Source organism: Ovis canadensis, chromosome 2 (genome assembly GCF_042477335.2).
Source record: "Ovis canadensis isolate MfBH-ARS-UI-01 breed Bighorn chromosome 2, ARS-UI_OviCan_v2, whole genome shotgun sequence".
In the NCBI taxonomy this organism is placed as follows: domain Eukaryota; kingdom Metazoa; phylum Chordata; class Mammalia; order Artiodactyla; family Bovidae; genus Ovis; species Ovis canadensis.
This window is the reverse complement of record NC_091246.1, coordinates 251,473,002-251,495,801: the sequence shown is the minus strand read 5'-3', so window position 1 is coordinate 251,495,801 and position 22,800 is coordinate 251,473,002.

Here is a 22,800-nt window from a genome sequence, read left to right as displayed (position 1 = left end):
GCAGGTCACTGGCCCTCTCTGAGCCTCAGCCACTACATGTAAAGTAAGGATAATAGAAGTACACACTTCCCAGGGCTCTTTATCACAGAGCCTGACCCATCAACGGCAGCTGTCTTCCTTGCCACTGTTGTTATTACGTGGAGGGCTGCTGGGGTCTATCAGGGGGCACGGGAGAGAGTCAGGGATGCGATGTCCTGGCGTCGTCCTGGCGCCCACCTCCGAAACCGCCAAGGTCCAGGCACATCGGGCACCAGTGCAACCGGAAGGGGAGCCCATCTTCCTGCTGGACAGACAGGCAGACGGGGGCCGGGAGAGAGCATGTGCCTGGCTCACGTGCGAGTCAGAACCTAGAAAGCGGAACTCACTCTCTCGGGTGTGAGAGACAGCACCCCGAGAGCTGAGAGGACCCCTAGAGATGACCCGAGGCAGCCCTCCTCGGCTTTCCAGAAGAAACCCCAGCCCAGGACGGGGAAGGGATCCGTCCCATTCGGGGGAGAGCAGGACTGAGGCGAGGATTCCGACTCCCTGACAGGCGCCACCTCATTTGGCAGGACTGGTGGCCGAGCCTGGTCCCCGCTCCCGAAGCTTCTGCTGGGGGCTGGGAGCAGGGGCTAGGGAGCGGGGGCACGGCTCCCGTACCTCAATCCCACCAGGGCCTGCGACACCCTTACATAACCCACATCCGGTTACATAACCTGCTGCTGCCTCTTCCCAGAATGGGAGCTCCGGGAGCAGATTCGAGCATGGGGAGAGACCACGAGCTGCGTCCATATGAAAACAGGGTCATTACCAGCTCCTGGACTCTAGCGCCGGCTAATGGCCTTCCCGCAGGGGCTGGGTGCCTGCCAGCCCACCCCCAGGCCCCAGGGAAGCAGAAAGATCTGGTTAGGACTGGAGCCCCGTGCCAGGGCAGGGTGCAGAGAGAGGTCACTGCCTGCAGGGGTGAGGCTGGAATCTACTGCCCCAGCATCCAGGCGGACACCGGCCCCCAGCCTCCAAAGTCCCAGGCAAGTTCAGCAGTCCTAAAGGATTCCCCAGAGGGAAACCTAGGGGCAGGCCCACTGAGGGGCCATGGAGCCTGGAATCTCAGTTCTGAGTTTGAGTTGGCTAATGCTGGCCACTAATCAAGTGACTACAGAAACATCACTCTACTCCGCATCTTGGTTTTCTTATCTGGAGAATGTGATGACTAAACGGACCAGCCTCACTGACCGCTGCTCACATTACTTAAAATCCTGACTCGAAGGGGCCTAGTGCAATGCCTGTTCCCAGGTAAGTGCCCATTTGGCAGATGAAACACTGAGGTCCAGACTAGGGATGTGACTTTAGGGGCGTACATCTGGGAACAGAGGATGAAATGGTTGGACGGCATAATTGACTCAATGGACGTGAGTTTGAGCAAACTCTGGGGGATAGTGAGGGACAGAGAACCCTGACATGCTGCAGTCCATGTTGACAGATGAAGAACTCAGGCTAACAGGGCTTAAACGACATCCTCAAGGCATGCCTATAGGAAGGGGCGGAGCCCGGACATGAACTCAGACATCTGGCTTCAGAGCACTGCGGCCAGGAGCAGTCAAGCTGGCCCCAAGTCAGGAGGGACACCCCTGTGCCCGTCACCGCCCTTCAAACCAACAGTCACCCTCCCCTCTCCCCGTCTCCAGCTGCTGCTGTGCTATGTGACCTTGGCTGAGCCAGCTGACCTCTTGGGCTCTCATCTCCCCATCTGATACAGGAAGCCTGATCCCTAGGTTAACAATTACCAGGGTTATTGTGAGGACGCATTAAGATAACGAGTTGGAAACTGCTTTTCAGCAGAGAAAAGTCCTGCACAGCTGTGACGGCTCATCACTCCCCCAGCCTCCAACTCCCTCCGCTTCAGCAGGAACAGCTAATAGACACACACCAGGGGCCTCTAAGCATTCCTGGCTATTCAAACAAACACCTCTCCTCTCCACCGCCCCTGCTCTGGGCTGCCCTTTGGAAAGCTTCAGTCTTCTCTCTAGCTTCTCCACAGGGCTGAAATGGATCAGGCTAGACATCTGAGTCACCACCTTCTTGCCCTTTTTTAAAAAAAAGCCTTCTTTTCTGCTGAGCCCCCAACTATGCACTTCACGGGTACCTTCACAATCTTCACAATGACCTCCAGGAAGCTGGGATCCATCTCGCCCATTTTACAGATAAGGAAGCTAAAGCTCAGAGAGGTAGTCATTAGCCTAAGGTCACACAGCTGTCAACCCAGGGGAGCCAGGATTCACAAACAGTACTGCGTGGCTGCAAAGTCCACACTCTGAACGCCTCGCTAACCCACTTCTCCATGAAATGGGTCATGTTGTACCCATTTTGCAGAGGAAGATGCTCAAAAGGGTTAAAGCAGTTGCCCAAGAAGCCCCGGAGAAGACCTAGGCTGCATACTCAGGGCCACCTTGCTCCTTCCCTGTCACTCAGGGATGATACCCAGGTGGGAGCTATACCAGGCAGCCCACAGGAGAAGCCAGGCTGGGTGGACCCCACACGGGTTGATGGGGAAGCAGCTTGCCCAAGCCACAGGGCAAAGGATCACCAGAGTTAGCTCTGGGCCAAGTCATATCCCTCTCTGGACCTCAGTCTCCCCAAGTGTCCAAGAAGTCCAGACCCTGGTTTGGTCAGGGAGACCCCTGAAAACCCCCACAACTGCAGGAGGCTGTGTCCCAATCCGAAGTCCCTAGAATCCCCTGGGAGTGTGGTACAACCCCCAAATGCCGAGCCACACCCCAAAGAGTTCATTTCATAGTACAGGGAAGGGGCCTGGGGATCAGAATTCACTAAATCCACCAGGACCACTTCCCCACCCCCACCCCAAGCTTCCATCATCAGCCAAGACCAAGAATCCCAGTCTAGGACAATTTTCCTAAGGTTGGATGGGCCCCAGGCCCCTGCCTGCCCTCATAGAGGTCTCCTTTAGGGTGGGAGCTGGTACTCAGAGGTCCACCGGCAGCTGAGGTAGGTCAGGGCTTGTATCGAGGGGTCTCCACTGTGGACCACAGCTTAGAATCACGGCCTGGGAGAATTCTAGGAGTCAGGTTGGGGCAGAAACTTGAGATGCCCCAAACTTGGTTGACTCATTCCTCATTTAGCGAATACCTATTAGCAGCGATGGTGAGTCAGCGACATTTCTAGGCGTTGAGGGAATAGCAGTGAATAAAGCAACGTCCTTTCTCCCGGAGTGCACCCGTGCTGTGGGGAACAGCCACAGCAGACCAGCCCGGCCCGCTGCAGCTCTCAACAGGCTTCCCCACCACGCCTCCCTCAAGTATGACCCCAGTCGTGAGCTGGCAGCTTAGTCCCCATTTTACAGATGGTACAGATGAGTCACTGAGGCTCCAAAGCCATTTCAACAGCCTGTCTCCCCACTCCAGGCAGGCCACACCGCCATGCCTCCCAGCCCAACCCGCCTGTGTGTGTGTGTCTGCCTCTGAGCACAACTTTCCCTGTTGCCACGGCAACCCCCCTGGGGAGGCCTGCCCTACTTTGCATCCCTAGCATAGAGTCGGCAGCCTCACCCCACCCCCTAAGACAGAGAGATGGGCTTTATCTCACTCATGGAGAGAACTGGTCCCACCGGGGAGAACAGGCTTTCTCATTCAGACGTGTAATCAACGACAAGCAGAACCAATGGCCCAGGGACCCAGCCAGGCCCTGGGACAGGAGACAGGAGTCATGGTCTTGCCCTTCTGGAGCACACCACCTGCCAGGGAAGGCTGACGACCACCCAGCTCAAGCAGTGAGCGCGAGATCAACGGGGACCGTGATGAGAGCGGCTAAGCGCTCGGGGCAGTTCTGAGCCCTTCCCACAGATTAACTCCTGTAATCTTCCCGTTACCTCTTGGGGAAGGTGTCGATGTGATCTTCATGTTACAGATGAGAAAGCTGAGGCTCAGAGAGGTTCAGAAGCTTGCCCAAGGTCAAACAGCTGAAACACAGCAGAGCCGGAAGTAGGACCCAAGGGAGATCCTCAGCTGCACCGTACAACGTGGGAGAAAGGGGCCCCTAAAGGTGATCTCAACAGGAGGAGATGAGCCGGGGGACGGGAACAAGATGGGACAGGGGCCCTAAGAGCTGCCAGACTGCTGGCAAAGACCCAGTACTAGGGGGCGAGGTCTGGTTCTCCACTTCCTGCCTGACGGGGCTCAGCTGGGCCTTGGGGCACATGATTTGAGAAAAGAAAACGCAAGTAAAATTTTAGAGAGGCTAGCTCAGGAGCCTCGCGGCACTGGCCCCCTGAGAAAGCTGAAATGCTCCCAGTGGTTCCCAAGAGGGCGGCTTCCCACCACGTGCCGACATTTATACCCTGCACATATTCCCCTGTGCTTCCCCTCCTGTGAGGGGGAAGGACCAGGCTAGGGTCTGGCTTAATCCTGGCAGTGCCTGTCTGCAGAGTGGTTATGAGTGTGGACTGTGCAACTGATTGCCTGGGTTCAAACCCCAGCCCTCCCACGCCCTAGCTGCGGGAACCTGGGCAAGTTAGGTAACCTGAGCCTCAGTTTCCACATCCAGGGAAATGGGGCTAATAACACAGCCACATGTATACAGTTCATAGCGTCACTGCAAGGGCTCAACTTGAGTTCACAGTGCCTGGCGCAAAGGTGTGCGTGACCATCAGCTCTCGTGATTACTTACCTCTGTGGCACGTAGGGGCACACGGGTCTGCATTTTTACACAGGTAGGGGCTTGTGGGTGTGCAAGCCCGTGCACATGGAGAAGGCCCACACGTGTGAATCTACCCAGTCGAGTGGACACCCCCTTGAGTGGGAAAGGGAGATGCAGCTAAAGCCCACAGGCTTGGGCCACGAACATTTCCTGTGTGCCTGTAGGGAGGTGAGCACGGGTACCAGCCTGGGCACGCCCATCCCCGTGTGAACACGTGCCTTCCTGTGTGCACACCTGGGCCTGCATATGCCGTGAGCACACGTGCACACATGGCTGAGGCCAGCACATGGCACTTAGACCTGTTTTGATTGATGTTGCAGCGGGGAAGGAACGGGCTGCTTTATCTCCTGGAACCACAGTGACGGAAGACATCTCAGCTCTGGAAAGCACAGATCAATCACTAGGGAGAGGGGGGAAAAAAGGGTGCTTAAGGCACAAACCTCCTCCCACAGGCCCCCAGAGAGTGTTAAAGCCACACTTCAGGAAGGGAAAACATGATGAAGATTAAAGTCGGGAATCAAGGCGCCGCCAAGCGCTTTCCTGTTTCCCCAGACAGGAGGTATCCCCGAGGAAGCCACGGCGCCTCGGAAACACTCAAAGGCCGGTCTGGACTCCGTTCACCTTCGACCGATAGAGGAAATGAGTCTTCTTGGGAGAAAAGAGATATCCCTCTCACCCCCCACCACTGCCTTGGATCTCACCTGGAGGGAAGAGACTAGAAGGAAAAGGCTGCTTAGCAAGACCTCTCTAGGGAAACGGCCCTGAAGCTCTGCTCCCCAGAGGGGATGAGGAATAGGGAAGAATGCCTGTGCCCTAAGCTGTCAGCAGTCATTCAAGACCCCCAGGCCAGGCAGCACACGGGACGACAGACCCTGAACTGAGGCGGGCCCCTCGTGTTCATTCAGCATTCTCACAGGCATCACTCCAGGAACCCACACTGCAGGCCTCCGCAGTTCAGAGAGGTCCAGCCACCTGCTCAAGGTCACCCAGTATTTCATCTGTAACGTTAAGATTTGATCCCTTGTCTGATTCCTCATCTCCTGGCATATTCTTTACATCACAGCATTGCCCAAATGTAATATACCAACAGCAACATTAGTTGCAAAATAGGATGGGGCTGGATTTCAAAGAGTGAACTGGGACAAAACCAAATGGCAGGAAATAGGGGCTCATTGTCTAAGGGTTGTAAGAGAGAGACAAGCTCAGATGGCTTAGGAAGGTGAAGAAATACTTTGTGGAGGGTGAGGGGCTTCCCAGGTGGCGCTATTGGTGAAGAATCTGCCTACAATGCAAGAGACGTAAGAGACGTGGGTTTGATCCCTGGGTCAGGAAGATCCTCTGGAGGAGGGCAAAGTAACCCACTCCAGTATTCTTGCCTGGAGAATCCCATGGACAGAAGAGCCTGGAAGGCTACAGTCCACGGGACTGCAAAGAGTCAGACATGACTGAACCACTGAAAACACACACATACACGGCGGCCCCAGGCAGGAAGGACATCACCAGGCAAAGGGCAGAGACCAGAAGGAGCTTGGTGTGTTGGCAGTGGGGGCAGGGGCAGGGTTGGGCACTTGTGGGTCTCAATGGGAGAATTTCTTTTCGGCAGAAGCAAAGAGTGAGGTGAGATAGACTGGATGGCTCCAATCTTGAGAGACATAGGTGAGACAGCCATGAGCTTCCTATACTGTTCAGGCCCAAGGCTGTACAGGACATTCAGCAGGTACCTAGAATCTTTCTGAATGGATGGATGGATGACAGATGAATGATGGATGGATGGATAGGTGGATGATGGGTGCATGGATGGACAGATGATGCATGGATGATGGAGAGACAAACGCTGAACTAATAATATGAGGTGATAATAATAATGAAGTAATAACTAATAATATGGGAGAGGTAAGTGTGACTGCAAGGACACTGGGCTGGGATTTGGGAGCCTAAAATTTAGAAGGTCCCTGGTCTGCCACTGATCAACCATCTGAGGATGTCTCTGGGTCTCATGGCAAATAGATGGGGAAACAATGGAGACAGTGACAGACTTAATTTTCTGGGCTCCAAAATCACTGCAGATGGTGGCTGCAGCCATGAAATTAAAGGATGCTTGCTCCTTGGAAGAAAAGCTATGACCAACCTAAACAGCATATTAAAAAGCAGAGACATTACTTTGCCAACAAAGGTCTGTCTAGTCAAAGCTATGGTTTTTCCAGTAGTCATGTATGGATGCGAGAGCTGGACCATAAAGAAAGCTAAGCGCCAAAGAATTGATGATTTTGAACTGTGGTGTTGGAGAAGACTCTTGAGAGTCTCTTGGACTGCAAGGAGATGAAACCAGTCAATCCTGAAGGAAATCAGTCCTGAATATTCATTGGAAGAACTGATGCTGAATCTGAAACCCCAATACTTTGGCCACCCAATGCAAAGTACTGACTCCTTAGAAAAGACCCTGATGCTGGGGAAGATTGAATGTAGGAGGAGAAAGGGATGGCAGAGGATGAGATGGTTGATGGACATGAGTTAGAGCAAGCTCCGGGAGTTGGTGATGGACAGGGAGGCCTGATGTGCCAGGCCATGTGTCCATGGCGTCGCAAAGAGTCAGACACGACTGAGCGACTGAACTGGACTGAACTGGGCCTCAGTTTCTCCATCCACAGAACCCAGATGATTCTCAAGGGTCTTCCACACGTGACAGTCTATGATCTTGTAGATAGAAGCAGAGGCTCAGGCAAGAAGGCTGACCCAGGCAGTGCCCCCAAGAAGGGAGAAGGGAGGGAAGAAGTTGACAACAGGGGGCCTACTGGTTAGGAACACAGCCTCTGTTGGGGATTGCCTAACCTGAGGGTCAGGAAACCTAGTTTTCAGCCTCTGCTGCTCATCTGCTGTCACTCCCCCTCCCTGGACCAGTCTCAGCAGATGCGGCCCAGCACCTTAGGATTCTGGGAGACTTGCCTCGCCCAGTCTGTAGCGCCAGAACCCCAGCCCCACCCCTCTGTTAGCCCACTTAGGAGGTTAAAGCAACTTGGGAAAAACACTTATTCTCAGCTCCTGGAATTACCCTTCCCTTTCCTGGCAGATAATTGGGGCAAAACAGAAGATGTTGTTGCATTTAAATGGAGCAAGGGAGGCGGAAGTTTATGAAATTTGAATACACTTTTGGCTGCTTTTGAATATTCATTTGCCCAAGGGAGTGTCGGGCGGCCAGATCCAGGGCCCAGAGGGAGGTTATTTGAGGTTGTGGGGGAAGGGAAGCTCAAAGACAGGTTTAGCAGGAATCCCTGCTCATCAGGCTCTTGGGAGCTCACTGTGGTTTTCCACCAGCTAAAATGTCACAGACTCAGAGTAAATGCTAGGAGTTGATACACCCCACAGTTACTGTTGCCATAGCAACTGCCTCTCTGTAACCAACTGTACAGGCAGATCACAGCAGATAAGACAAGTGCAAGGAGAATGATGGGGAGCCAGCCCAGGACTCTAGCAGGTCCCCAGAGTTCAGAAATACATCCCAGAATTCCAGAATACACCCAGGCTTCCAAAGCATTCCCAAGAAATCTGAAACAGAGCCCAGAGTTTTGGAACAAGCCTAGAATTCTGTCTTCCAATTCTAGAGTAAGTTTTCCCCAGATCCAGAACTGACTCAACATCAAAGAATATCCTCCATTTCTGGCGGTCAGGGCACGCACTCCAGGAAGCTCCCCCAAACTCCAAAATGGGCCCCTGAATAGAGTGTGTCCTTAAATTCTGATCCCTTTTCTGTCTGAACAGCAAGGACTATGGGGTGCCCAGGGCTCATGTTGGAGAAGGGGGTTCAGGGGACAACCCGCGGGATAGCGAAGATGACCTTGCCTTTGTCGCTTGGGGAAGGCAGACATGCCATGACATTGCAGCCCTCATAAGCCAAAGGAGACGCCCCCACCACCACCCCCGGCCGGCATTCCCAGCGTGTTCCTTGGTGTGCCCTGTCCTCTGTGGTGGGGGCGAGTTGACACTGAGTCATCCCCACCTGCTCCTGAGGTCCACGGGTGCCCTAATCCTGAGGGCGCAGGGAGGGAGCCAAAGCCGAGGGCTGCCCCAAAGGCTTCTCTTTGCCCAGGCAGCTCAAGGTGGGGGGTGAGGGGGTGGGTGGGAGCCGCTGGGCTGTAAGCCTTAGCAACTGCCTCCCTCTAGGCTTGGGAGGCACCAGTCTGGCCCCTCCCCCACCATCCCTGCCAACACAGTCCTGGGCGATTCCTGGACCGGAGCATCATAGGCTGATGGAGAACCGCAGACGATCTTAGCCTCTTCCCTCTTCCTTTCCCTCCATAATAAGCTCACTGCCCAATCAGCTCCCGTCTTCATTCCCTTTCTCTCCTGAATCCCACTCCTGTTCCATCCCACCCCCAGACCTCATCTTTCAGCCTCCTCCCCAGTCTTCCTGCCTCCATTTCCACCCCCCTCCCTTTTCAACAGCCCACAGGCAAGGCCCTGATGATTCTACCACCCCGCTCAGAACCTCAGGGCCGACCCCCACACATCACACTTCTGGCACAAGCATCCCACCTTAGCACTTATCCCTCTGATAGCTGGCCATGTCCAACATTTCCCATAGTCTCCCCGCCGCCTGCCAACCCGGCTGGCTCACGGTTGTCTGAAGAAGGCCCACATGCCCGCTTCCCCCCCACTCCCAGGCCTGCTTCTCTTCCTCCTCAGAGGCTCTCTCCACCAGCTCTAAATTTCCAAACCAAGGTAAGGGCCACCTTCTCGGGGAGGAAAACAGTCCTCACCTTGCCCTTCTCTGAAGCTCCAGCGTTTCCTGGCTGTACCACGTTTTTAGAGTTGCCCTGGATTGTCAGGGAGAAGGCAATGGCACCCCACTCCAGTACTCTTGCCTGGAAGGTCCCATGGACTGACGAGCCTGGTAGGCTACAGTCCATGCGGTCGGGAAGAGTCGAACACGACTGAGCGACTTCACTTTCACGTTTCACTTTTCACTTTCGTGCATTGGAGAAGGCAATGGCAACCCACTCCAGTGTTCTTGCCTGGAGAATCCCAGGGACGGGGGAGCCTGGTGGGCTGCCGTCTATGAGGTCACAGCGTCGGACACGACTGAAGCGACTCAGCAGCAGCAGCAGCATGGATTGTCAGAGCTGCTAGGAGATGCCCAAGTGGTTTTCAAACTGGGCTTTGTGGCACCCCAATAGGAGACAAATGAAAATGAAAGTCACTCAGTCGTGTCCGACTATTTGCGACCCCACGAACTACGCAGTCCATGGAATGCTCCAGGCCAGAACACTGGAGTGGGGAGCTTTCCCTTCTCCAGGGGATCTTCCCAGCCCAGGGATGGAACCCAGGTCTCCCGCATTGCAGCTGGATTCTTTACCAGCTGAGCCACAAGAGAAACCCCCAACGGGGGCAGGGGGACCTCAAAGACGGAGGATGAAGATTGTGAGGGGATGATCCAACCAGTGGGTTTACACAGCCCTCCACACCCAGATCAACGTGACCTTCACCTGTTTCAGACCATCATTCATTCACTCATTCATCAAGGAAAGACTGAGTCCCTTCACTGTGTTTGCTGCTATGAAGGGAGCAGTGAAAAGGCCAAGTTACCCTCACGGAACTTGTAAGCTAGTGGGGGAAAGAGCCCATAAACATTTTAACAGATAAAGACACAGGGAAGCATCAAGGAGCCTTGAGGACACGGTAAAAATGGAAACCAGGTGCAGAGTGGCTGGGGTGTGGGATATCGTTAGCTGGTTAGAGAAGCTTCTCTAAGGGAGTAACATCCCAGCTAGCTCCTGAATGCGTGCCAGGAGAAGGGCTGGCTGCGCCACCCAGACCATGCCAGAGGAAGGGTAGTCTAGTCACGCGAAAGGAAAACCCAAGGCAGAAAAAAGCCTGCCGTCTTTCAAACACACACACTGAGTTCAGGGGCGGAGCAACCAAGGGCCAGATCCTTCCATGGGGAGACTTGCGTAGTGCCTTCCACTTGGGGAAACCGGATTTCACTGCTTAAAAACTATGAAGCCACTGACCTCGTCTAATCCTGACACGGCACAGAAGAGCCGATGTTTCCAGGGGTTGCCTGAAGTCAAAACGAGAGTGGGTGGCAGAGCTGGGACCAGCACTCGGGTCTCAGGACTGTGTCCCAGGCATCATCTCTCCCCACCCCACCCCACCCCACCCCGGGCACTGAAGCCTGAGGGAAGCAATGTCTCCCAGGCCAGCCCAGCTCCAGGGAGCACGCAGCCAGCCAAATAAAGACTTTATCGGATTTGTTAAACATGCATCCTGTGGCCAAGGGCCTCCTGGCACCAGACAGCGTGATGGAGAGGAGAAAAGAAAAGCGGACGATGAAATTAAAAGGCATTTCATTTCCAGAGCCCAGGCTGACGCTGCAGAGTGAGCCCGGGTCTCTCCCTGCTTTTCTCCCCTCCCCCCCGGCCCCGCGGCTTCCACGGCTGGCCTAGCCCCACTGACTCGGGGTCACAGCTCATACAGCGATGCAGGAACTGTGGGCCACCTGGCCCAGGAACCAAGCATCCGGAAGGGATTCTGGGGAAGGAAGGACATGAAGCAGGTGTTTGGGAGGTCATCGAGTCCATCCCACTGCCTCAGGGCTTGACTGCCCCCCCCAAAGGAAAGGGCAAACCCCAAACCCAGAACTGGGCAGCTTAGGTGAAGGTTAGGACGGGGCCGCCGTGGGGACCAGTGAGCCTGGGGCTTCCTCCCGCCCTTCCCCAGCGCCCTCTGCAGCCCTGGGCAAGTCCCCGGCCTGCTGTGTGCCTCTGTTTCTCCTGCTGTGAAACAGGAAGTGACTGTCATGAGGACGCAATGGGATATTTTGGTAAAAAGTACGTGTGCTTCGTGGGCACCAAAGAAATAACATGTTTAAAGGCGCTTGGAGCTCCAGTTTTTCCACGTGACCTCCGCGAAGTGAGAGGGTGGAATCTCTGTTTTTCTACTCCACACTCAACCCGCCAGGCTCTCTCCAGTTTCCCCAGGGCCTCTCGTCAGAGCAAACAATTTGTGTTTAAATACATTAAACTGCATAATATTTTCCCTGATTCCCCTAAAGAGTATCAGCTGATTTCTCTCTGTTCATTCCTTTCAGAGCTGTCAGGCCCCTAAGAAAGCGCGTTAGTCGCTCAGTCGCATCCTATCTGTACGTAAACAGATGCTATTCCCCCACCAAGACTGGGGTATGGGGATTAGGGTGGGAAGGGGCCCGTGGGAATTGACAAGCATCATAAGGAAACAAGATATTGATAGTTCGTAGATTACTTTGGAGGAGACCTTTTCCCTGCTGCTCTTTTTGATGTTTGTTTTTTTTTGTCAGCAAATATGTATTAAACATTACAGTGTACAAAGCAGAGTATTAAATGTATTTTGCTCATAAAATCAAACAAATTGGACCCACCTTCTTTGCTCTGGGAGCTTATGTGTCAGGGCTGAGGGATTGGATGGTTAACTAGATTCATAATCTGTCAAGTGACCCAATTTGAGGGATGGCTGATAAATGAATCAATGTCAGCCTGCAGGAGGTCTCTGATGGTGTACCACGGGATCTGTCTTTGGACCTGCTCATCAAAGATACAATGATGGAGAGATCCTGGATTCAAGCAAGCTTGAGGGAATCCATACACAGATGTTTACAAAACACTAACTCTGTGCCAGGCACTGTTCTAGGCGTAGAGACACAGCCATGAACAAGACGGACCAAAATCTCTTGTCTTCATGGGATTTATATTCTAGTCGAGGGAGACAGATAATCAACCAATTAATAAGTAAAATAAAGAGAATGACAGATGCTGGTAAGTGCTGTGGAAAAATTAAGCAGGGGGCGGCTAGAGACTGCTGAGAAGTGGGGTTTGAATTTTTTAAAAGATGATCTGGGAAAGCCTCCTTGAGAAGACAACACTTCAGCAAAGGCCTGAAGGAGGGGAGGCAAGTCAGGCACACCACCTGGGTGACACAGAGCATTCTGAACACTGGAGAAGCACGTGCAAAGGTCCTGGGGTGGGAGTGCACTCGGCATGCTCAAGGAGCAGCAAGCAGGCTAATGTGGCTGGGTGGAGCAGAGAGACCAAGGGGTGTGGGGTAATAGGTGAGGCCCGAGGGGCAACAAGAAGAGGCATTGCAGGAATCAGGTGGCCAGTAAGAGCGCTTAGACGGGGAGACACACTGAACAGTGATTAAGACATGGGCTCTTGAACCAGGCTGCTGAGACAAGGACTTGTCAGCTGCATAATCTTGCCAGGTATCCCTGAAAAAGGTGCTTCCCATCACGGTAAGGGCTTGGAGAACCCTCTGCCTTGGAAACCAGATTCTGCTATGACACGTGAAGGCTGCAAACACCCCTGGGTGGCTCCAGACCCCACCAGAACATCTAAATCTCTGGTAGATCTCCACGCCTGACCCCAACCCCCAGATGGGATTACCTTCTCTCTTCGGGTCCCTGATAAACAGCTGTAGCTGGCACAGGCCAGCTGTTCAAACGCATCCACCCATCACCGCACGTCAACCCTGCCAGTCATTCAACAAACACTTGCTCAGTGTGACAGAGGGAGGCTGACACAGCTCATAAGACAGCCCTCGGAGGGGTCAGATCCCAGCTGGGCCACCTCCAGCCGTGCGATCTTAGCTGGGCTTCTCAACCTCTCTGAACCTTATTTTCCCATCCCCAAATGAGGAAGAAAGGAGCACCCACTTCAGGACTGGGGTAAGTGCTTCTTAAAATAACTAAATGTAAATCAAACCCTGACACTGGATGCCTTAAATGTATACAGTGGTGTGTGTCGATTATTTCTCCACAAAAACGAGAGGAAAAGATGGCTGTAGCAATGATGCTCTCGTGGCAAGCATTGCGCTAGACACCGAAGGGGCACACAGTACGGTAGACTTGACCCTGGCGTGCTTCTGGAGGGGGTTCAGGAATGTAACAATTGATAGCAACACAGAGGAGCGCCACTCGGAACGTCTATTAGGACGCAGCGAGCCCACTTCGGGCCCCTAGCCCCAGAGCTCAAGGCTTCCAAGAAGGAATCACAGGCTCTCCTCCCCAAAGGTTTAAGGACCCTGACTTCAGTGGGAGTTGATGACCTGCCAAAGAAAACTGGCTTTTGAAATCTGCGTGGCTCGGTTAATCAGACCCTTTTTGGCTTTTTTATAAAGACAGCACAAATAGAGCCTTGCCTAAATCCTCAAGGCAGTCCCTGCCCTGCCATCAACCTATCCCCCATCCCTTCCACCCCTGCCCCCACCCCTGCCTGCCTCTGCACTTCCTGCAGCCCTGGTCCCGGGTGTCCAGGCGCCGCTCCTCATCCAGTGCCCTGCTGCCCCGTCACTACACCAAGGGTGGCTTCAGGTGCTCCATGTATGACTGTCTCCAGTTTGGCCAGCAAACAAGGACCCGATGTGTCAGGCCCAGGCTGTTTGGAAGCCAACCACCAAGTGCAGAAAGGCCAATCCCTCAATGGCAGAGCGCCAAGCCAGTGGATCAAGAACCCAGCAGTTGCCCTGGGCACCAGAAAGAAGTCAGGTGGGGGCACCTGCTGTGGGAGAAGGGGTGTGCAGAGCCGGTGGACTGGAGCCGGAGAAGCCTGGTTCCCAAGAGCAGTAATTTCTAATCATGGGCCTATTCCGAGCCAGGCACTGTGCAAAGCAATGTCATCCATTAACTCGGAATCCCCACAGAACGGGGGACTATTTTTCCCCCCATATACATAAGGAATTGAGGCCCAGGGCACTGCGGAAGTTCCCCAGATCACACCCACAGTGAGTGAGTGGTAGAGCTTCCCACTGAACTCGGGCCCCCATGTCGACCACATCCCTGTTCTGCATCGTTTACCATTCACCAGTTGCTCCTTTGGTGCCTTCCCGGCTGCAGGCCTCACTCTGGGCTTTCGGGACACTGAGTTGAACAAGACCCAGCCTCTGTCTCAGAAGAGCTCACAGCTGAGGGTAGGCAGAGAATGGCAGCCAACTGCAAGAAATGCTCACCCCGATAGCAGCATGTGCGCAGCCCTGGTGAAGCCGTCCGGGGCAGCTGATCCACCTCGGGCAGTGCTGGGGGGCTTCCGAGAGACAACATCATTGGAGCTGGACTTTGCCGGCCTCTCTCAAGGGATTGTTCACCTAGCAGGGAGACGCTCATGAGCACAGACAGCCTGGAACGAGGCTCTGTTCTAACTTCTTCCCCAAAGATGAGGAACTGGGTCTTAATCATTCCCTCAACCTCCTGGAGGGCCTGCCTCAGCAGCATTCTCGGGAGCCAAGGCTTTGAAGTCAGACAGGCTGGGGCCACATGCCCCTTCTGCCACTTTATAGCTCTTAAATATTAATTGTTGCTGTTGTTTAGTCACTAAGTCATGTCCAACTCTTTTGCAACCCCGTGGACTCTAGACCTCCAGGCTCCTTCTGCCCGTGTGATTTCCCAGGCAAGAATACTGGAGTGGTTTGCCATTTCCTTCTCCAGGTGACCTTACTGACTCAGGGATAGAACTTGCATCTCCCACATTGGCAGGCGGATTCTGTACCACTGAGCCACTAGGGAACTCTCATGTTAAATATTAATACAACAGCAATAATAATGCATGGATAGATAAGCAGATTAATGAATAAATGAATGACAGGAAGGACTATAGACCCAGAGCTCCTCAAATCTCCTGACTAGTATAAGGTCAGTCCCGAGTCAGGGCTGGGGTCAAGCAGTCATTCACATATGTAACACGGATTTGTTTAGCACCTAGTACAGGCCTGGCACTGTTGTAGGTGGTGAGGATATAGCAGTGAACAAAATTAGCCAAAATCCCTGCCTTCGAGAGACCATCCATTCTAGAGACAGGAAGATAACTATAAATAACTAAACAAGCAAATATAAGTATATGCAATCTCAAGAATTGCTATGAAAGTGAACATCACTCAGTCGTGTCCGACTCTTTGAGACCCCCATGGACTATACAGTCCACAGAATTCTCTAGGCCAGGGAGTGGGTAGCCTTTCCCTTCTCCAGGGGATTTTCCCAACCCAGCAGCGATCGAGCCCAGGTCTCGCGCATTGCAGGCAGATTCTTTACCAGCTGAGCCACCAGGGAAGTGTGAATAGAGAAAGATAAAATGGGATAACCAAGATGGAGAGGGCCCAGAGAGGAAGAGGGACTGATTTTTAAATAGAAAGGTTAGGGAAAGTCACAGGTGGCCTGAAGAAAGTGGGGGAGTGAGCCCTGCAGGAATCTGGAGGAACATACCTAGAGAAAGGCCCAGGCAGAAGCAAGAGGCAGGGAAGCAGCCTTCTTGCATGTTGTGAAATGGCCAAGTGGCCAGTATGATTGGGAAGGTGTGTGGGGCTCGATCGTGTAGGCTCCTGTTGGCCTTGTGGGATTTGGGCTCTTAGTTCAGAGTGAAATGGGAGCCACAGGAGAGCTTTAGAAAGAGGAGTGATGGATACGATAGATAAAAAAGTTGCTGTGCAGAGAGCAGACTGTAGGGGATGCAAAGACAGACAAAAAGAGGGGCCAGCATGGAGATTCCTGCCTTGCTCAGGTGAGGGAAAGTGTGACTTGGCCCTGGGTAGTGGCAGTTCGGGTGGTGAATTCTGGTTTATATAGTATATAATTGGTTGTGCTGGGTCTTCGTTGCTGTGTGCGGGCTTTCTCTGACTGCAGTGGTGGGGGCTACTCTCTAGCGGTCGTGTCCAGGCTTCCCATTGCGGGGGCTTCTCTTGTTGCGGAGCACAGGCTCAGTAGTTGTGGCCCATGGGCTTAGTTCCACAGCTTGTGGAATCTTCCCGAACCAGGGAGCAAACCCGTGTCCCCTACATTGGCAGATGGACTCCTAAACACTTGGACCACCAGGGAAGTCCCTGGATATATTTCAAAGGTAAAGTTCAGACAGTTGCTGAGAGATTGGGTATGGTGCATAGGAGAAAGAGTCAAGAACAGCTCCGAAGTTTGGGCATCGGCAACTGAGAGCATGGAGTCTCCGTTTCACTTAGATGGGAAAGGCAACACAAAGAGACGACATCTACGTGACACCTTGGACCACTTAGCTTCTCCCCACTTCTTGAATGTTAAAACAACAGTAAAGGGATTTCTTAACTGTTTGAAGGTAGGAGCCTAGAAGGATGGGGAGAATGGGAGATGAAACCACAGGAAGAAAAATTCGGGAGTTGGAAAATAAATGGACAATTGAGAAAAACGAATCGAGGGAAAAAAAAAATCCCCAAAGATTCAGGAATTGGCAGCATCAGGTACCTCTGGAAGTTGAGGTAAAGGGCAACTCAAACAAAGAGGATTATTTGAGAGGAAGTTTTTAGAACTGGTTATCACAGATTAGACATCTACAGATGGGGGACTCCAGGCATAGTGTTAATACTTGGGATGGTGCTCTACTGATAACAGGGAGATTCAGGGAGTATGAGTAAGCTGGATGTCAAGACCCCAGTCATCTCCCACCACTCTGCTCTCCAGCAGCCAGGCTTATGCCCTCTGGGCAGACAGCTGGAAGAGCTTTCTCTGAGGAACATGATGGAACAAATGAAAAACCCTAGAGACATCAACGCAGGAGATTTTCCAACTAAAGAGCCTGGCTAGATCCCCATGCAAAGAAGCCCACAGCCTACAAGACACATCCGTGTAGTCAGAGCATACACTCTGCTCCTACGTGGCTATTTCTGAATATGCACAGATAGCTGAGGTTTACCACACATCAGAAGAATGCTTCAAACCTGAAAGATAAAAATAAACCAAACAAAAAGGACCAACTTGAAGATAACAGAGAATAGCGAGAAAAAAAAGGGAAAAAAAAACCTGTCTTTATATCATCAAGGAGATAACACAAGGCATGCACAGGTGAAATTAAAATAGGATTCTCATTAAAAAAAAAGACTCAGCACAAAGTAAAAAAGCTTTTAAAAACTAAAAATATAATAGCAGAAATTAAAAAGCAAACTTGGAAGATAAGGTTTATTCTTCCCAAGTGACAGATAGGGACAATAGGAGAGAAGAAGAAAGAAAAGCCAGAGGACTTGTCTAAGAGTTCCATTTTCAAGTAATTATAGTCCCAGAAAGAAAAGAAAAATGTGAGGGTGTAAGGGATCATCAATAGGATACTTTTAGAAAATATCACAGACGTGAAGAAAAACTTTCTAGATTTCCAGGACTCACCGAGGGTCCAGCACAATAAATAAAAATAGACTCCTGCCAAGGCACATTGTCAAGAAATGTCATTACTCTGAGAACTGAAAGAAGATTCTCTCAGGTTCCAGTTTGAAAGGATAAGAAATGAGAACAGCTTCCTTCTCTTCACAGCCATTCTGGAAGCCAGAAGGCAATAGAAAAAAAAAAACGCTCAAAGTTTCTGGAGGAAAATAATTTCCAACCTGGAATTCTATACCTAGACTAATAAGCCAATCAAGGATGAGACATTTTCAGATGTGCAAAGTCTCAAGAAATCCATCCCACATATCTTTTCTCAGTGATGACTGGAGGATGTACTCCACCGAAACAAAGGAATAGGCCAAGAGAGAGGAAGACGTGAGATCCAGGAAGCTGCGAGAGACAGCGATCTCCTCCAGGCTGACAGCGATGGGTCCAGGGTGACATCTGTGCCAGGGGTGAAAAGCAACTCATCCAACTGGAAGCAGAGTGGGAGGCCCTGGAAGCCTCCTCCAAGAAGATGAAATGGATGGGAAACCTGGTGCATCCGAACATCTTAAGAGGAGAGTCACACTGTTAACAAGAGTTGGAGGTTTTCCTTTGTACAGCTACAGACAAGCAAAGACACTCTTCAAAAATGCAGTTAAGGAAAACAAAAAAGTTGCTCAGAAAAGGAAAGATTCATAGAATTACTGGGAGAAGAGGGGAGTGGGAAGAGTAAGGTAAGGATGGGGAAGAGAGCAAAGAAAGCTAAACCCTCATCTTCCTTAGCATAAAGTCAAATAGCTCGAGGTGTACTTCTGGCATAGCAGCGTGAGGAGTTCTGCAGACTTGTTCCCCAGTGAAACTGCTGAAGATTATTTAAAGTCTCTGGAACCATTTAAAGTCTCTGGAAATGGTCCTAAGGGCTTACAGCAAATGAAGAAACATTTATTCAAGAAAACCTAATGAAACCTCATAAGAACAGTAAGAGCCTATGGCATTTGAACTATGATCTTCTCCCTCCCTCTCCCCTCCCAGCTCAGCATTATGGAAACTCCACTCTAGTTGAGTACAGCAATTAGCACAGGACTCTCTCCTCTTTGCTCCCAATGGAGGCCTGCAATATCTTCCCAGAAAGGGCAGGATGTCAGTATTTCTCTTCTTTCCCAGATTACTGTTGCAAAGGCTATGTTCTGGGTGAGCACAGCTGAGAGATGAGAGCTCCCTTCTTTCCCCCAGACTCACCAGTGGAATGGAGGAGCTACCTTGGTAGTGGGATGCTGAGAAATACTGGGACCACAATCACCGTCATTCTGGCTTATTCATAAAGCAGATGTCCCATGTGGGGAAAGGCAAGCTGAGAAGACCAAAGGCTACAGCCACACCCCCTCCACCAAATGCTCAGCTGCTGAAGCAGGGATGAAGGAAAGGTGCCGTTGTCCCCATCCCCAGTTCCACAGCCCTGGCTTGGAGGCCTTACACAACTAAGAGGGCAGCAGTATGTTCATTTCAAACACAAACTAAACCAGTAACTGACTAGTTTACCAGGAAGAATTAGGAGGAAAATGGATGAGAAAAGTCCTTCTGGTCTGAACAAATATCAAGTAATGATCTAAAAAACTATACCCAAAAGAAGGCCAAAATCACTACACTATTTTAAAAACGCAATTCCAAAAACAAAACAAAACAAAAAAACCAAGACGTGCATAGAAACTAGAAAGTTTGATCCACACATGGAAAAAAGGCCAGCAACAGAAACTTGCTTCTGAATGACCAGATGTCAGATTTAACAAAGAACTCAAAGCAGCTATTATAAATGTTATCAAAGAGCTAAAAACCATTCTTAAAGAAGTAAAGAGAGGTTTATAGCAATGCCTTATTGAACAGAGAAGATAAACAGAAACGTCTTTAATGAAAATGTTGGAAGTGAAAAGTATAACTGAAATGAAAAACTGACTAGACGAGCTCAATAGCAGATATGAACTGGCAGAAGATATAATCAGCAAACTTGATGACAGGTTGATATAGATTAAGCAATCAGAAGAACAAACAGAAAAAAGAACGAAAAAAAAACGAAGCGTTTCAGAGATGTTGGGAACACCATCAAGGGCAACATATCCACAGTGGGAGTATCAGAAGGAAAGGGAATAAATAAGTAGAAAGAAATAATGGCTGAAAACTTCTGAAATTTGATGAAAAACCTTATCTACAGATTTAAGAAGCTCAAAAAACTCTAAGTTGGACAAACGCAAAGTAGCAAGAATACTGAAAGCCAAATATATTGAGAAAATCTGCAAAACAGCAAGAGAAAAACTAACCATTACTACAATGGGATCCAATAAGATTAACAGGTGAATTCTCATCAGACACAATGGGGATCAGAAGACATTGGGATAATGCATTCAATGAGCTTTAAAAAAAAAAACTGCCAACCAAGAATTTCATACCCCATACCCAGAAAAGCTACCTTTTAAAAAGGGAGGAAAAAGAAAGATATCCCCAATGTTACTGATACCCAAAACCAAAGACATCACAAAAAAGAAAACTACAGACCAGTATCTCTTATGCATAGATTCAAAATCCTCAATAAAATGCTAACAAACTAAATCCAACAGTGTATAAAAAGTAGTATACACTGTGACCAAGTAAAATTTATTTGGGGAATGCAAGGTTGGTATAACATCTGAAAATCAATTAATGTAATACATCATATCAATCAAAATATTTTAAACTCGCATGATTATCTGGACTCGGAGGGTATTATGCTATGTGAAACAAGGCAGACAGAAAGACAAATGCTGTATGATGCCACTGATATGCATAATCTAAAAAACAAAGTAGTGAACATACCAAAAAAGAAACAGACTCACAGATACAAGCTAATCCTTACCAGAGGGGAAAGAGAAGGGCAGAGGGGTGATAAAGGCACAGGGACTAAGAGGTACAAACTATTATGCATAAAATAAGCGACAAGGACATATTGTACAACACAGGGAATACAGTCAATATATCACAATAACCATAAACGGTGTATAACCTTTAAAAACTGGGAACCACTGCACTGTACACCTGTAAATTATATACTCTTTACATCAATTATGCTTCAAATTTAAAAAGCAATGATGTTGAAGATGCAAAAAAATTACATGATCATTTCAATAAACACAGAAAAGGCACTTAACAAAATCCAACATCCTTTTATGACCAAAAAATTTTCAAAAAACTGGGGATGGAAGGGAACTTCTTCAACCTGCTGAAGGATATCTGTGAGAAATCCACAGTTAACATAATACTTAATGGTGAAATACTGGATGTTTTCCCCTTAATATCAGGAGCAAGACAGGACCGTCCACTCTCACCACTTCTATTCAACATTGTACCAGAGAATCTAACCAGATAATTAGCCCAGGAAAAGGAAAGGGAAAGCAAGCAAGGAAAGAGAGAAAGGAAGGAGGAAGGAAGGGGGGACGGGAGGGACGAAGGCAGGTGTAAAACACGTCTATTCACAGATGACACAATCATGTATAAAGAAAACCCTAAGGAACCTGCGAAAAACTGAAAGAACTAAGAAGCTCAGCACGGCTGCAGGATACAAGATGACCACCCAAATTCATCTGAATCTTTATACACTCGCAGTGAAAAGTCCAAAAATAAAATTAAGACACAGTTCCATGTTCATTAGCATCTAAAAGAATAGACTACTTAGGGATAAATTTAACAAAAGAAAGGCAAAATTTACCATCTGAAAACCATAAAGCATTGTTTGAAAATAGAGGAGACCTACATAAATCTCGAGATGGCATACGTTCGTGGACCATAAAATTAAATATTAGTAAGATGGCATTACTACCCAAACTGATCTCTGAACTCAGTGTAATGCCTATCAGAATTTCAATGGCATTTCTTGAAATGGCAGAAATGGAAAATCCAATCCAAAAATTCATGAGGAATTGCAAGAGACCTCAAAGAGGCAAACTATCCTGAGAGAGAATACCGAATCCTAACCACAAGACCACCAGGCACAGTACACCATCTTGAAAGAGAAGAACAAAGTTCTGATCTTTGTTGGAGGAATTACAGTTTCCAATTTCAAAACTTACTTCAAAGCTACAGAAATCAAAACAGTGTGATATTGATAGAGGATAGACATATATGCCAGTGGAACGGCATTGAGAGTCCAGGAAAAAACCCATGCAACTATGGCCAACTGATCTTTCTTTCTTTCCTTTTTGGCCGCACTGCACAGCATGTGGGACCTGAGTTCCCCATCAGGGATCAAACCCAGGCCCCTGCCGTGGAAGTGCAAAGTCCTAACCACTGGACCATCAGAGAAGTCCCATATGGTCAACTGATTTTTGACAAGAATACTAGGACCATTCAGTGCGGAAAGAATTGTCTCATCAACAGATGATGCTGGGACAACTGGATAGCCACGTGGAAAAGAATGAAGTTTGACTCACAACACACACACAAAGAAGTTAACTCAAAGTGGATCAAAGATCTAAATGTAAGACCCGAAATTATATAACTCTTAGAAAAAAATATTGGGGCACATCTTCATGACCTGAATTTGGCAATAGATTCTTATATGTGACACCAAAAGCAACAACAAGAAAAAGAACAAGTAAGTTGGACTTCATCTAAATCAAAACCTTTTGTGTTCAAAGGACACTATCAAGGAAGTGAGAAAACCCTTCACTTCCTTGGGAGAAAATCTTTGTAAACTACATGTCTGATAAGGGACTTATACCTAGAAAATTTAAGAACACTTCTGGATTGGGTAGCCTTTCCCTTCTCCAGGGGATCTTCCCAATCCAGGGATCGAACCCAGGTCTCCCACTACAACTCAATGATAAAAGACTAAATAATCCAAATTAAAGGGAGTAAGCTTCCCTCATAGCTCAGTTGGTAAAGAATCCACCTGCAATGCAGGAGACCCCGGTTTGATTCCCAGGTCAGGAAGATCCCCTGGAGAAGGGATAGGCTACCCACTCCAGTATTCT